General features: G+C 46.4%; 1 protein-coding gene and 1 long non-coding RNA gene across 2 annotated transcripts in view; one reads left to right on the forward strand and one right to left on the reverse strand.

Annotated features, from left to right (window-relative positions):
* INO80C (INO80 complex subunit C) overlaps window positions 1-8897 on the reverse strand; it is a 48762-nt gene extending 39865 nt beyond the window's left edge. The window contains exon 1 of the mRNA XM_090049566.1: window positions 7197-8897. The gene's annotated coding sequence lies outside the window, so the exon portion shown is untranslated. The remainder of the gene's footprint in view (window positions 1-7196) is intronic.
* LOC149864366 (uncharacterized) lies at window positions 7128-12916 on the forward strand. Its single transcript, XR_016442651.1, has 3 exons — window positions 7128-7237; window positions 8953-9067; window positions 9605-12916. It is a non-coding gene; the product is annotated as an uncharacterized LOC149864366 (long non-coding RNA).
* The last annotated feature ends 2170 nt before the right edge of the window (window positions 12917-15086 follow it).

Genomic DNA, 15086 nt, shown 5'->3' on the forward strand with positions numbered 1-15086 from the left:
CTTCCCGGATTAAGGACAATAAGAAGTCCTTCTTCAAATACATAGGGGGTAAAAAGAGGGTCCCGGGTAATGTGGGGCCCCTGCAGGACACGATGGGCAACTTAGTCGTCATGCCAGATGACAAAGCTAACATATTTAACGATTTCTTTGCCTCTGTCTTCCTAAGTAGGGACCAGTTCAGCCACCTCCCTGCTGGGCCCGCCTCGGGCCCCGGGAGAGACACGCCTGGGCCAGGGGTTAGCGAGGAGTTAGTTAGGGTACTTCTGGAGAGGCTGGACGTGTTCAAGTCCGCTGGTCCGGACGATCTTCACCCTAGGGTTCTACAGGAACTGGCCGAGGTCATTGCGGGACCCCTGGCGCGGCTCTATGAGCACTCGTGGTGCTCTGGTGAGGTGCCGGAGGACTGGAAGAGGGCCAATGTGGTCCCTATCTTCAAAAAGGAAAAAAAAAGAGGACCCGGGAAATTACAGGCCAGTTAGTCTTACCTCAATCCCGGGTAAGCTCTTTGAAAAAATTATCCTGGCACACATCCAGGAGGGCCTTGCAGGGGAATGCATGCTCAGGGGCAACCAACATGGGTTCATCAGTGGCAGGTCTTGTCAGACCAACCTGGTGGCCTTTTACGATCAGGTCACCAAATCATTAGATGCAGGGGTTGCTGTGGATGTAGTCTTTCTGGACTTCCGGAAGGCTTTCGACATTGTCTCTCACCCTGTCCTCATCAAAAAGCTGGGAGACTGTGGTGTCGATGCCCACACAGTCAAATGGGTCACCAACTGGTTGGAGGGCCGCACCCAGAGGGTGGTAGTGGATGGGTTCTTCTCGACCTGGAAGGACGTGGGCAGTGGGGTTCCGCAGGGCTCGGTCCTCGGTCCCGCACTGTTCAACATCTTCATCAGTGACTTGGATGAGGGGGTAGAAAGCACCCTGTTCAAGTTTGCTGATGACACTAAGATGTGGGGGGATGTGGGTGCACTAGAAGGGTGCAATAGGCTACAAGCTGACCTTGACAGGTTGCAACGGTGGGCGGATGAGAATAGGATGGGGTTTAACACTGATAAGTGCAAGGTGTTGCACATGGGGAGGAAGAACTGGCACCACACTTACAGGTTGGGGAACTCCCCTCTTGCCAGCACGGAGACGGAAAAGGATCTTGGAGTCGTCATTGACTCCACGATGAACATGGGTCAGCAGTGTGGGGAGGCAGTCAAGAAGGCCAACCGTACCCTGTCATGCATCCACAGATGCATCTCGAGCAGGTCCAGGGAGGTGATCCTCCCCCTCTATGCGGCACTGATCAGGCCGCAGCTGGAGTACTGTGTCCAGTTCTGGGCGCCACACTTCAAGAGGGACGTGGACGATATGGAAAGAGTCCAGAGGAGGGCCACTCGTATGATCAGGGGTCAGCAGGACAGGCCTTATGAGGAGAGGCTACGGGACCTGAACCTGTTTAGCCTCCACAAGAGAAGGTTAAGGGGGGACCTTGTGGCCTGCTACAGACTGGTCAGGGGGGATCAGCAGGTATTGGGGGATTCCCTGTTCCCCCGTGTGCTGCCAGGAGTGACCAGGAATAACGGTCACACGCTGGCGGAGGGTAGGTTTAGATTAGATATTAGGAGGCGCTACTTCACAGTCAGGGCAGCTAGAGCCTGGAACCGGCTTCCAGGGGAAGTGGTGCAGGCTCCTAGCCTAGGGATTTTTAAAAGGAAGTTAGATGAGCACCTTGCCGGGGTCATCTGACCCCGGTGCTCTTTCCTGCCAAGGCAGGGGGTCGGACTAGATGATCTACCTAGGTCCCTTCCGACTCTAGCTACTACGAAACTATGAAAATGATGCTGGGGATCACAGAAGTCTGCTAGAGAAGGGATAAAAGGCAGTGAAGCATGACCCTCAGCAGCACCTTCTCATCTAGCACCTGACCTACTGAGACAAAAGGACTAGCTGGTGACCCCCTTCTGGAGAAGACATTGTCTTGGAGCAGGGGTGGGCAAACTACAGGCTGAGAAGCCATTCCATCTGGCCCACGGGGCCCCTAAAAAAATTTAGAAAATTAAAATGTATATGTCCTTGGTTCCTGTAAAAAATGACAGGAACCAACGGCAGTAGGCCCTAGGGGAAGACTTGGAGAGCTCCTTCAACAGCAGGGCCTGCCTGGCCCCAGCCCTTCAGCTGGAAGCCCCAGCAGGGGCTTCTGGCCTGGGATCATGTGGCTGGCCCGGTGCAGGGTGCTCAGGTAAGGGGGGTAAGGGCAAGAAGCTAATGCGGAGTGCGGGGAAAAGCAGCCACTCCCCTGCCCCATGGCCAGCACTCCCTGCTACAGCTGCCTGTAGCCCGCACGGGACTGTCCTGAACAGGCACAGGCAGCCCCATGCAGGCTGCGAGCGGCTGCAGTGTGGGGCGCCGGCCACGGGGCAGGCAAGGGGCCACTTTTCCCCCACACTCAGCACCAGCTTGTAACCTCGACTCCAGGCGGGCAGCAGCAGCAAATGTGGCAAGCAGTGGGGGGCGGGGGGGCCGCAGCTGCTCCCACTGTGTGAAGCCCTCATGGGCAAGCCTGGAGCTGGTGTGGGGCCCAAGCTGGCAGCAGGGGTGGGTTACAAGCTGGTGCTGAGTGCGGGGGAAAAGTGGCCCTCGCCCACCGTGGCCGGCGCCCCGTGCTGCAGCTACTCACAGCCAATGTGGGGCCACCTGTGCCTGCTCAGGACGGCCGTGTGGGCTGTGAGCAGCTGCAGCAGGGAGTACCAGCCACGGGGTGGGCAAGGGGCTGCCTTTCCCCTGTGCTTAGCTCCAGCTCCTTCCCTGCTGGTGAGCAGGGGGTCAGAGCTGCATGCTGCTTCCCCCCTGTACTGCAGGGCTGGGGGTCACTGGGAGTGAGCAGGTGTGGGAGTAGTGCCCGCACCCACGCCCCAGGGCCAGCGCCAGCAGGAGTACAGGGTCCTGCCTGGCAAAGCCTCTATGAAGCCAGGCCAACTCCCCTGTCTCCCTGCTGGTACAGCCCAGCCCGGCTCCACAGACCCCTGCCAGCCTATGTCCTGCTTTGGGCCCCACTGGTGCTGGCCCTGGGACATTGGTCCCAAAACATTGGTCCCAAGATCGTGACCAGGGGCAGGGCACCTGTCAAGGCGTGGGGCTACCCATGCAGCCCTCAACAGCTTGCCACAACTTGGTAAGCAGCCCTCCGCCCAAAATAATTGCCTGCCCCTGCTGTGGAGGAAGCTGACCATCGACAGCAGACTCCAGCACCTCAGATAGGTATAAACCAACATCAGTGCTACACTACTATTGCAGCAAATGTGTGCATGTGAGAGTGAGTGCATGTGTGTGCATGTGCATGCTATGATAACCAGTATGCATCATAACCCCCCAGAATTTGCATTTATAATTTTATTAAAACTTTACATCCCGTGTAATAAATTAGAATTTATGATGTTCCTGTGAGTTGGTCTTTCATAGCCAACAGAATGAGATATACATAAGGAAGACTAAGGTTCCTTTTTTAACAATAACATAAAAAACATTTGTCATAATAAAAGAAACCAAGTAAGTTGCTAGTCTGCAATCCTTTTATATTCTTTGGCCTATAACCTATGCTTCAAAGGAAAGCTAAAAAAAGCTGCACAAAATACTTCTGTGCCATTGTATAGTACTATGGACAGTAGTGAGAAAATTTCCTCCTGAACACAACTGACTGGCTGTTCATAAACCATGAAGACTGAAATAAAGACCTCGGCATTTGGACTGGAACGCTGGTTGCCTCCCCACTCCCCTACAAGAACCGGTAACCACTAGGATACAAGGTATCTGAGTGTATTTTGTTCTGTGTCTGTCTCTCTGGCCCCCTGACTTATTCAATGTAAAGTGGAACCAGGAGGGAATGAGAATACCAAAATGTTTCATAGCTTGGTGATTATGGCCCTTTCCTGGGAGGTGGGAAACCCATCATGCAAAAGAAGTCATTCAATATAGGTCTCACACTCTAAAGTCTGAGGTATTTATATGAAAGAAGGGTACTGGTGATGATACCACATTCCCCTCTGTTCTTTAGGAAATGAATGACTCATGCTCTGTTTTTAAAAGAAAGGGCTTTAAGTATCTACCTTCAAGAGAGGAAACAAGGCTTTGAATCCCAAGTGGGGGAGCAGGGGGGATGACGCACATGTCCTCAGGTTTCTAACTGACTTACATAGGCAGCATGCCACATACACATAGTGGACCATATTCCAAAGATAGGCCAAACTCTCTGTGCATCGTGTTGTGAGTCTAGGTAACAAATGCATGGTTGTGGAGTCTGTTATAATGCTCACCGTTACAGTGCCCCAAGTCTCCTTGTGGATCCAGGACAAAACAAGTAGCCTAATAGGTAGTTTCCATTTTTTTTTCAAAATGCAAACAACTGAGTTCAAACCCCATTAAACTACAAAATTAACATGTCTGCTGACCTTGTTACACCACAATTACTGTTTTATATATTTCCTACCACTTTTAAAGCAAAACCTGAAATGCTACGCAATATGTGCATTTCGTGTATACTAAAACGTGTGAAAAAAACCCAACCAAACAAAAAAAAAAGCAGTTCATTTCATAAAACTGCACTATCCTGATAAATATCTACATTTATTCCTGGCTGTGTCTTGTTTAGCTTGGACAGTTTTATATAGCTAACTTGATTACAACACAGATGTTTTATGAGTACCACGTCTTAAGTGAACTGCCTTAAGACTCACTTAAATAATGAATGAACTGTTCTGAATAGTTTTCTATATGGTATCACTGTCGTATCTCCTCTTATTCTTTTTTATTACTATCAAACAATCCTACTATTATCTCCTTTTGATAGAAACATCCAATCATCCTCCCTGTCTTTTCCCAATCTTTCTTGCACTTTTTATAAACATTTTTATATACAGTGCAGAAGTAGCATAGATGTTAAGATATTGCTTGTTCATTAAATAAAGTACATTTTTGTAAACCTTACACTGAAAGAGAGAGTGTAAAAATCTGATAGCAGTTTACCAAGATCTACAGCAGAAATCAAGACACATGGGCTGTAATGTAGGGAGAGTGAGAGTACATCTGTGTCTATTCTGCACCTCAAATCAAATCAAATTTTGGGCAAGGGCAGGATTTTTCTGTGACTGGCAGAAATTGGTTTGGAAATACACATGCTGTTATGATTACAGATACTCTAAATCCTTCAACACATGACAGATGTGAAACAAAGTCAAGTCTTTGATCTTCTAAAAGTGATGGTCTTCTCTTTGAACCAGCTTGTTAAACTGTTTTCTCCACAGTTTTAAAAAAGCTAAATGTAATTATGTATTTTATCATTTCCATCAGATTTTTCTTACAAATGTAGATAATTGTTTGTTCCTTTAGCATAACAAAAGGCATTCTCTTTTGACCCAGTGATATATAAACAGAGATACAGGAAATGAAAATACAGTGGTCCTTCACAATGAGAAGCAAAGTCTTGACTATATTACAGAGCTGCTGCTGTTTTAACTCCAGCAAAAACCTCCAGTGTAAGTATAAAGTATTGTGCAGAAATTTTTCTGCTACCAGAGTTACACTAGCTCTCTGATCAACAGAAGCTCTGCTGGTATTTGTCTTCTGGGAACAGACTGGTCCCCACCTACCCCACTTGCTGAAGTAGCTATTCCAGGAAAACTGTTCTGCAGACCAAGCTCAAGGCTACAAAAGAAATTGTGTAAAAAAATTGTGTAAAAAAGTAGTTCCATTACCTAAACTGCACCAATCTGATAAAGTTACGTTATTCCTGCTTGTGTGCTATTTAGCTTAGACAGTTTTAAACAGTGTAAACTTGTTTCTAACACAGTTGTTTTATGGGCATGCCCTTCTCCCCCCATTTGCCGATAGGGAAATCATTTTTATTCAGCTGTTTCCTCCCTGTCTGTTTTATTGTACCACCTTAATTGTAGGTATATATTTGTTTAACTGAAGAGATCAGCGGATACAGGGTGCATCCTCTTAGCGCACACGAAGAACACAATGAAATCTATAAGAATTACACGTGCTCTGTGTATTTGTCATGTCTAGGATTTAAAAGTATATTAACTGGTTCAATTTTGACTATGACATTAGCAAATGGTAGTTAGACTAGGCAAGCAGTGCTAAGCAGGCTGAGTTACACCCTTATTAGAGCTTGCCAGTCCTTTTGTACTGCTGGGGAGGTGACAATTTGAGAGTGAGGTTAAATTCCTCATGGCAACAACTACCTACCTACTTCACTGTGGCAAAATATGACACTTTGTCCAACAAAGTAGCATTTAAATGAACTTAAAATTAGATTTTAGTTACTATCCCTGGAAGCACATTATGTCAAAAGGTATTATTTCAGGCTAAGTACAGACCTAGACTAGCATGACTTTCATCATCCAGTTTCATATATTTATCATTGTGCCTTTAAAGCCTGATTGGCTAGAGACAATTTAAAAATAAATTAGTAACATTAACCTAAAGTACCCTCCTTCTTAAAAACCAACAAAGGTGTCACAATTTCTGAGCTCCCCAGTTTGTATTAATTTCAGGGCCTTGATGTCCCTCTCACAACGAGGTGAGAAAAATACAATCAATTATTTTTAAATTTCCAGCTGTAAACAAGGAAGACGACCTGGGGGCAAGTTATGCAAATCAGAAGAAGTGTACCGTTAAAGTTTCCGTTCGCGAGCAGTTCATTTTTAATTACACCGCGAGAACATTTGACAAGGCACCCTCTTCTGAGCAGCGGTCATTCAGGGCACGGAGAAAGCAGCAGTTCCGCTCAAATGTTCTAGTGCCATTCCTCGCTGCTTTGGTGAAGAGCAGTTTCGCGTTTCCACTACAATTCTACTTTTACAGGAATTACATATTTTCAAAACGAAATTACGTAAAAACCGATAAAATGGTTTCCTAGCTATGGTGACCTTGCGGAGGCGCTTCGAGATAACGGCACAACAGCCACGCGTTGTACGCGGTTCCGCGCAGGGGCGCGGGGGCCACGACAGGGCAGCGCGGGGCGACATTCGCGGGGCGGGGGCAGGAATCGCGCTGCCCGTGGCCCCGCCCCGAGGCACGAGTGCGCCAGACTAGCTGCGACTGCCCGCGCACTTCCCCGTGGGGGGCGGGGCCGGAGGCCGCGCGAGTCCGGTCCCTCCCCTGCCGCCTGCTTTGAGCGCGCGTCGCGCCGGCGTACTCACCTGATGGCGGCCAGGGCGCGCGTGGCGCCAACCTCTTCTCGGTGAGGCGGGGATGGGGGGAAGGCTCCGGACGTCCCAGCGCTGCCGCCGCCTGCCCCGCGCAGCTGAGCCCGCAAACGCGTGCGACGCCAGCGTCTTCCGGCGACTGGGCCGGGGGTGGGGGTTGGGCTCAGGTCGCGGCGTCAGCTGAGGCGCTGGGAGGGGCGGAGTCTCCCTCCGCCCTAGAAAGAGGCCTTAGGGGCGCGGGGCAAGCGGTGTCTCCCGACCCGCCACCCCCCAAGGGGCTGGCGGCTGGGAGGCCTGAGCCCTCACGGCCCAGCAGAGCCTAGGTTTCCCCCCTCTCGAAGAAACAGGTGCCCGGGCGCCGGCATTGGGGGGTGGTGAAGCAAATTTTGGGGGGGCTGTAGGCTCCCCTCCCCAAGCGCCGCCCCTGCTCCGGAGACGGTGCGGCTGTTTGCAGGTTGTCAGGGCTCTGGGCAGCCGCAGCAGGCTGCAAACAGCTGCGCCGTCTTCAGAGCCCCGGCATCAGCTCCATGCTGGAGGCGACCGCAGGTGCGCCTCGGGGTGCAGCAGGCGCGAGGAGCTGGGGCAGCCGACACTTGGCTCCTCTCAGAGGAACGCTGGAGCTGCTGGTATCTACGATGACCCGGCGCGTCCCTGCCTACGTCCCTGTCTGTGCTCCCCCTGCTTGTGGGGGGGCAGGACAATGGAGGAGGAGTCAAAAGGGGAGGGCTGCAGGTGTGATGCTTGGCTTTTGCTCTTTCCACCTTAACCAGTTTAGTTTGCTCTGTTGAATCCATTCCTATTCAGCTTCTGCTCAAAGTCATTCATGTTATTCGGTTTAATTTTTGTTCTGTTAAATCTGTTTTTTCACTCTTACACCAGTTCATATTTTTCAGGTGTTTACTTTTATTAAAATGGTTCATATTTGGTTTATTTTGATCTCCCTACTTTGCATTCCTAGATTTAAACAATTTGTATTGCTCACTTAACATCTGTGCATTTTTCAGCTCTTGGATTGCCTGCTTGGAAATACTTATCCAGATTTACATGCACTTCAAATAATTAAATTATTTCTAATCTTCTGTTTACTGGTTTACATTGTTTTCATTACCTTCGGTTTGTGTGAACTTCAGGACATTTTATGGTTGGAAGGCATATAGATATATAATTATGGATAGTAAAAAAACAAAGTCAGATATTTGAAAGTTTCAGCCAGCTTGGACAGAATTTATGGTTTTGTGCAACAAGGGTATTGTGTTGTCTGTAGTCTGTGCAGCAGAAATGTGGTGTTTCAAACTTTTAGTGTCCAGCACCATTTTGCATCTAAGCACGAAGCCAAATTTTCTGGAGTCAATGAAGCAGACATGTGAATCCATTAGAAAAGCTGTTGATTCATTTAAAAAACAGCCAGCCAGCTTTTCTAGCTTTTTACTAGAAATACTCTTCCCACACAGGTGCATTATATTGCAGCTGTAGCTATAGCTCAGAAAGGCAAGCATTTTACAGATGGAGAATACTTAAAGGATTCTTTCTTAATGTGCTGAGGATCTGTTTCAGGATTTTGCGAGTAAGAAATGCCATTGTCATCCAGGACTGTTCAAAGGCAAATAGATGAAATGGCAATTAATGTTAGGGAACAACTGACTCAACCTCCATGCTTATGCTGTGATGAGCCTTGCGCTGGATGAAAGCTTAGACATAAAGGATATCTCTTGTTATATCATAATTGTTCTATATTTTATCTCTCTGGCAGTTTGGGAGGAATAAAGGCCAGAGATGCACTTAATGTTGTCAAAGATATTTTCACACAGCAACTAATTGACCTGTACAAAGTGTTCTCTGTTACCACTGCTGGCATACCTGCTATGGTGAGTAAAACAGCTGGATTTGTAAAGCTTCTGGAAACTGAGATTGGATGTCTTTTGAGTTTCCATTGTATTATTCATTGGGAGAGCCTGTGCACTGAGATCTCATATTCTGATTTAAATAAAATCATGACAACAGCTGTGAAAATTGTCAACTTCTTGATTGCCTGCTCCTCTTTGATGCACAGGAGAGTCTGTGAACGTTTAAATGATATGGATTCTGCATATGGAGATTTAGTGCTGCACAGTGATGTACGCTGGTTGTGCTGAGGTAATGTGCTCAAGCAATTTGTTGCTGGTCTTAAATGCATTAAGCTGTTGAGAAAAATGGTCTGCTATATGCAGACCTTACTAATGACAGATGGCTAACAAAACTGATATTTTTGACAGACATCACATTTAAATTATTAGAATACTAGGTTACAAGAACACAGAAAACAATTCTTCAGCTGTCTGAAGACTGGAAAGCTTTCTGTGATAGATAAGTTGTTTGTTTTCAGATCAGCTATCAAAACGTCTGCCTTCCGTTTTTTTTCCCAGTCTGAAAATCCATTCTGAGCAGCATCAATTGCATAATAGGGATATATGCAACTACATAGGACAGCTGGAAGATGAGTTCGCAGGATGATTCCAAGACTTCTGCAACAGAGAACCCATGTTTTCATTTCTTGTGAACCTGGACAGTACTAGGGAAAGTGATATAGAACTGCAGTACTTTCAGTGGATGAATTTTGAAGGATTTGAATTGCAACAGATTAACTTTCAAAGCTCCTGCATCTGGGTATCAAAGTTGAAATTGCTGCAAGGTGAACTTGAGAATGAAAAGGACTGGCAACTCAAGATTCAGCATGTTTGTCTTCCCTTCCTGAAAAGTATGCCAGCATGAAAAAGTATCTTTTGCCTTGCTGTCTTTGGATCTACTTATCACTGTGAACAAGTGTTTTCACAAATGAAAACTATACTCAGTCCTATGAGAAACCATCTGGTGACAGATGATTTGAATTCATATTTGTGTTTGATGACAACGAGCTACCAGCCTAAAATCACCCAACTCAGCTGTCTGAAGCGGAGCCAAGGCAGCCACTAAGAAAAGATCTTTTACGTGAGAGCATTTTTACTTGTTTATGGCAGTGAATACAGAGCATCTATATTAAGGAATTAAGTATGCATCTCCTTAAAGAACCAACATCTACCTTGGCAACATCTCTTTGGAGAGGTATGGGTGTGGTGTAGGGATGGAGGAGCCATGTGGAGACCCAGAATGTGTTCTTCCAAGCCTCATTGACAATCAGGTGCCAATCCCTGTCTTTCTCTGTTTTACCTACCATTTAAGACCAAGGTGTGGTGGGTGAACAAAGAAGACAGGAGTGGCTTATGACCCTGTGACCAAGGGCATACTCTATCCCTTGCTATATTATCACCAGCTGGGTTAGTGCTTTTTTCTTCTCTCCTCCTTTTTTTTCTTTCTTTTTTTTCTTTTTCCCTTTTTCTCAGTCATCACAATATGCCTAAAAAAGAATACACAACACCAATTTATTTTATTGTCTTGTCACCAGGTTTAGACTTTTTAGAAAACCTGGTATTTAATGTTAATAATCACCGATGTTGCTTTTTCTTTTAACTATATTAATATGCAGTGTTACCATGTACCCCCTGGCCTAGTTTTGTTTTTCTGGTATGTCGGTACTCTGGCACCTTACCAGATAGGTATTGCAGGGTTTTTTTGACATTCCGGCCAAAAATGTTGCCTACCCCGGTTTAGAGTCTGATTCTATTTAACAAAAGTCAGAAGAGGAAAGCTCTTGAAGTCTTTGCAGAAAGGCTCAGAGTTGCATGTTGGTAACTTTAGATCCTGTCACAAAGCTTGTTCAGTCACACTAAAATGAGCAGTGCTTTGCATTTGTCTTGAGCTTTATTCTTTTTGTTCAATGTTTTGGGTAAAGAAAGCTTTTTAGAAAGAGACTGACATTAAGTTATGTGATCTTTTTATGCATTTTAGTGCTTGTACCTGCCGGGCCTTGATCATCCAGTTCCTTGCCATTCAGCTCTGGATTTGGATGACGGTTCTCCGCTCTGTCCCAATGGTCTTAAGGCGACAAGGTCTCACCCTGGGCAGTCTTATCCGCCCCCCAATCCCGCCTACCATGATTTTGATGACCCTCTCAGTGGTGGGGGGGGTCCAACCGCCAGGTTTGACTATCTCAGGCCGAAAAGGTGGTGGTCTTTGCGAGGCTCCAACCTCCCCTGTACCTCACCCCATACCCAGCCACGACAGAGTGCTGATGTTATTTCCGCGGCCAGCCCTACCTCTACGAGACCCTACCCCTGGGTATCACTCTAGCCTAGGCTATACGGCACGGGCTTACTAGTCCATCTGGGTCCTAGGCTTTATGTTGCCTTCTGTCTTACTTTTTATACAAGCACAACAGGCGATCGAAATAACCAACAAGAAAAAAAAAGAAGCTAAGAGCAGAACCGCCTACAACCCCCCCCCCGTGATTCTCTAATTACTATCCTGGGGCAACTTAGTTACAGCGTACCCCACAATTGTACAGTCCCTCCACCAACTGCTCCCTTGGTGCCACCCATTTCCTACCCCCAGTGTGGAAAGTATGAGGCCAGCCCTTAATGTCCCTTCTGACTCTGAGTAAACCTTCCTCCGATGGACTCTCCCGAGCCTTCAGTCCAGTACTTAACGCTCTTTGCTAGTCTCTTGGCCGTTCACCTCTCCTCTGGGTGGTTCGCTGGAGCCAGACTCTGCATGTAGGGACCCTCTTGTAGGCTCTCCTCGTGGCTTTAGGGTGATATGCAGCCTGGCCACCTCCGTCTTTCGTAGCCCGGTGATGGCGTCTTTATATTGACACTTCCCAGGGCACTCTCCTGCCCTATGAGCAGCGTTCTTACGCTCTCCCTCCTTCCCGGTGGGTCTAGAGGATATTTTCCCCCGTGCCCTTCCTCAGCCTCTCCTCCACTTCCATCTTGCTGTCCGCCCTTCTTATTCCTCTGTGCCAGCTCTCCTCCCCCTTCTCTCCAGCTGTCCGCACTTTAAAAAAACCATGGCTAACGAGCTGCGCGGGTCCCGCCACCGCTTCCGGTCCCGCCATGGTTCCTGCAGCAGGTAGGGAGTTTTCGTTTATTTTCTCTTTTCCTACATTTTCCCTGGGGTGTGTTGTCCCCCAGGGTCCCTCCTTGACCCTTCGGGGTCCATGTCCTAAACTTTCCCCAGGACAGTGCTACCAAAACTTCTAGGTTTCTTATGAACACTTAACATAAGTGTCAGGAAGACTATATTTACCCAGATCCAAGACAACCCTGAATTTAAGACAACCCCCCAATAATTAGTTTCTGTACATAGAAGTGTGCTACAATTTTCCATATATAGAATCTAATTATCAGAGGATTGTCATTAAAGTTGTCCTTACCACCACTACAGTAGGGAAACCAGTGGTAGGGCAGGCAGGCAGCTTGTTCCCTACCACCTGTGTATCCCCATCCACCCTGACTTGTACCTATCCCACTCAGACTCCTTTCCCTTCCACCCCTCCCCATGCTGCCTCTGCCCTCCCTCCTGCAGACTTGGAGTCCCTGCCCCAACTTCCTTCTCCTTCCCCTACCCCTGCCCCTGCCAACCCTTTTCCTTCCCCACCTTGCCACTTTCCCTTGCTTTGGTGCTGGCACACTCCTTTCCCACTTCAGCCTGTGGCATGAAGCCCAATCCCATAACAATGGTGCAGAACTGGGTTGGGGCCATGATCTGTGCTTTGGGCTGGAGCAGGAATAGAGCCTGCTGGTGCCAGGGGAAAACAGGTGCAGCTTCCTAAGGCTGTGGGGGAAGAAGTAACACAGGGTGGGGGGGAGGCAGCCTGAGGCTGGGGGAGCAGGTACAAGGGGGAGTAAGTGTGGAGGGGGCAGGTGGTAGGGGGGCAGCCTACCTTTCCTCCTTCACACAGCCCACCTCCCCCACTACGTGACCCCTTCCGCTGCTTTTCGTGCTGCAATGGTGGTGGAGAGAAACTTCATGAGCCAGTGCATTAGAGGAAAAAATGCAGAAAAGTTTTTTTTCTATAATACCCTTAGACTGCAAGATACAGATGTGGTGTCAGTTTCCAGGCAGGCAAGGTTCTTTGGATAGATGTAATATCTTTCATTAGACCAACTAAGTCGTTGGAAAAAAGTACTTGGCAAGCTTTCTGGCACAATCACCCTTCTTCAGGTATTAGGGAGTCTTTGCTGTTCTGAGACTCCAAGTAATGAAAGAAGCTTAAGTGTCAGTTTCCAAGCATTCATTGAAGCCTCACCCCTCACTGGAGCAACATCCCAACTTAAAGACCCCAAAAATCTTCCATGTCTAATATTTAGCACTTAGACACCACATTCCATCTTTTGCCAAGAACCTCCTTTGGTTGTTGTCTTAAACTTACAGAGGATAACAGCTTCCATATCACTCTTACCGCCATTGTCCCATTTTTACTTTTGAGGGCAGAGACCCTGTTCTTTGTTGTGATTAGCAAATATACCCTCCTGTATACCTATTTATCTCAAAGCATTCCACATTCAGTGGTGACCACAGCGATAAGAACCTTGGTGTAAAGACACTGAAGTTCGAAGATCAATATCCAAAAGACTTGTTCTGATCCAGGTTAAGTAACGTTATTGATAAAGACAAACTTCTGAGGGAGAAGTCTACACCCACTGGTTCTGGCCCTGATGGAACTGGAACCGTAACAGCTGTTGGGAGATTTTAGGCAAAAAAGCCCTCCCTTAATTGAATGGTGTGGTGTCAATTAATTAAACCAATGACCTTTGACCAGTTTCCGTTACTACTTAATATATGCATTAATCCTCCTTTCTGAAAATACTGCACTCAAGGAAGATGCAAGTATTTTTCAGTGGAACAGCAGCATGGAATAAATAATCGATCACATCACTGTTAGATTTACATAAGCGGCAATCAGTTTCCTGTAACTTCATTTTTAATTTTGCATTTGGTAAATACAGGCATGCTATGTAACTGAAGTACATCTCTCACTGCCGATATAATTGATGAGTGTTAAAGCTATGTACTTCCAAAGTAAACATGACTCAATACCTTTGGGTTGGTAACAGACAATGAACAGTATTTTTGTTCCTCTTTGTGAGATGCACATCAATTAAAGGTATGTTCCCAATTTAGCTTTCTGCTCATATGTTGGGTAAAAAACTTTCATCTTACCATTTCAGTGACATGTGGCATTAAATGTGTCCCTTATTCTAGGAAAGAAAAAACCCCCACAAACACAGTGACTGATAATTATACCTGGCAAAGTTATTCCTTAAAAAAAAAAAAACAACTTTTTTCTTATTTGCAGTCATGAGGTCAACAAGACCAACATTCTTCCTGGTTCAAGCATTGTAGAAGCTGCCATAAAGCCTACATGAGAACTAAAATGTGGTTTGTGGGCAACATGCCCCCAAGGAAAGTTATATAAATGATCACTTAATGTGAAAGAAAGTTAATTTTAAGTGCCTGAAATTCTTTTAAATATCCAAAAAGATTAAGGTCTTTGAAGTAGGAAACTATCTTGAACACTGATTCTGTAGACATCTATAGGTGCATATATGTTGGTAGTCCTGTTGATTCCAATTTTCTTATTGGGTAAAGAATTTTGTACTCTTAATTTTTATCCTGGTGTTCCATAGTGTCATTATTTATTTTTATCATGCAAACAATTCTAGATTAAAATATAATCTGGAGTCATTTGAGCCCAGTTTTTCTCCTGCCCAGGCAGGGGGTTGGACTTGAATAGCTACAAGGTCCCTTCTGACCCTACTTCTATGATTCTATGATAACTTGTGACATGCTTGGTTTATGATGGCCTGTACATTTTTTTAAAACTAAGGTCAAAAGGTGTTAATTTGTAAAATGAATATTTGAAACATGTTTAAAATTAGACTGTACAGAAGGTATGCATCTGTCAGACTTCTGGAGGACTGAATCTCGTTCACTTGCATTTTAAAAAATACAGCAATTTACAGGTATTCA

The sequence above is a fragment of the Crocodylus siamensis genome, chromosome 5 (assembly GCF_052110815.1).
Source record: "Crocodylus siamensis isolate JL-2025a chromosome 5, ASM5211081v1, whole genome shotgun sequence".
Classification (NCBI taxonomy): domain Eukaryota; kingdom Metazoa; phylum Chordata; order Crocodylia; family Crocodylidae; genus Crocodylus; species Crocodylus siamensis.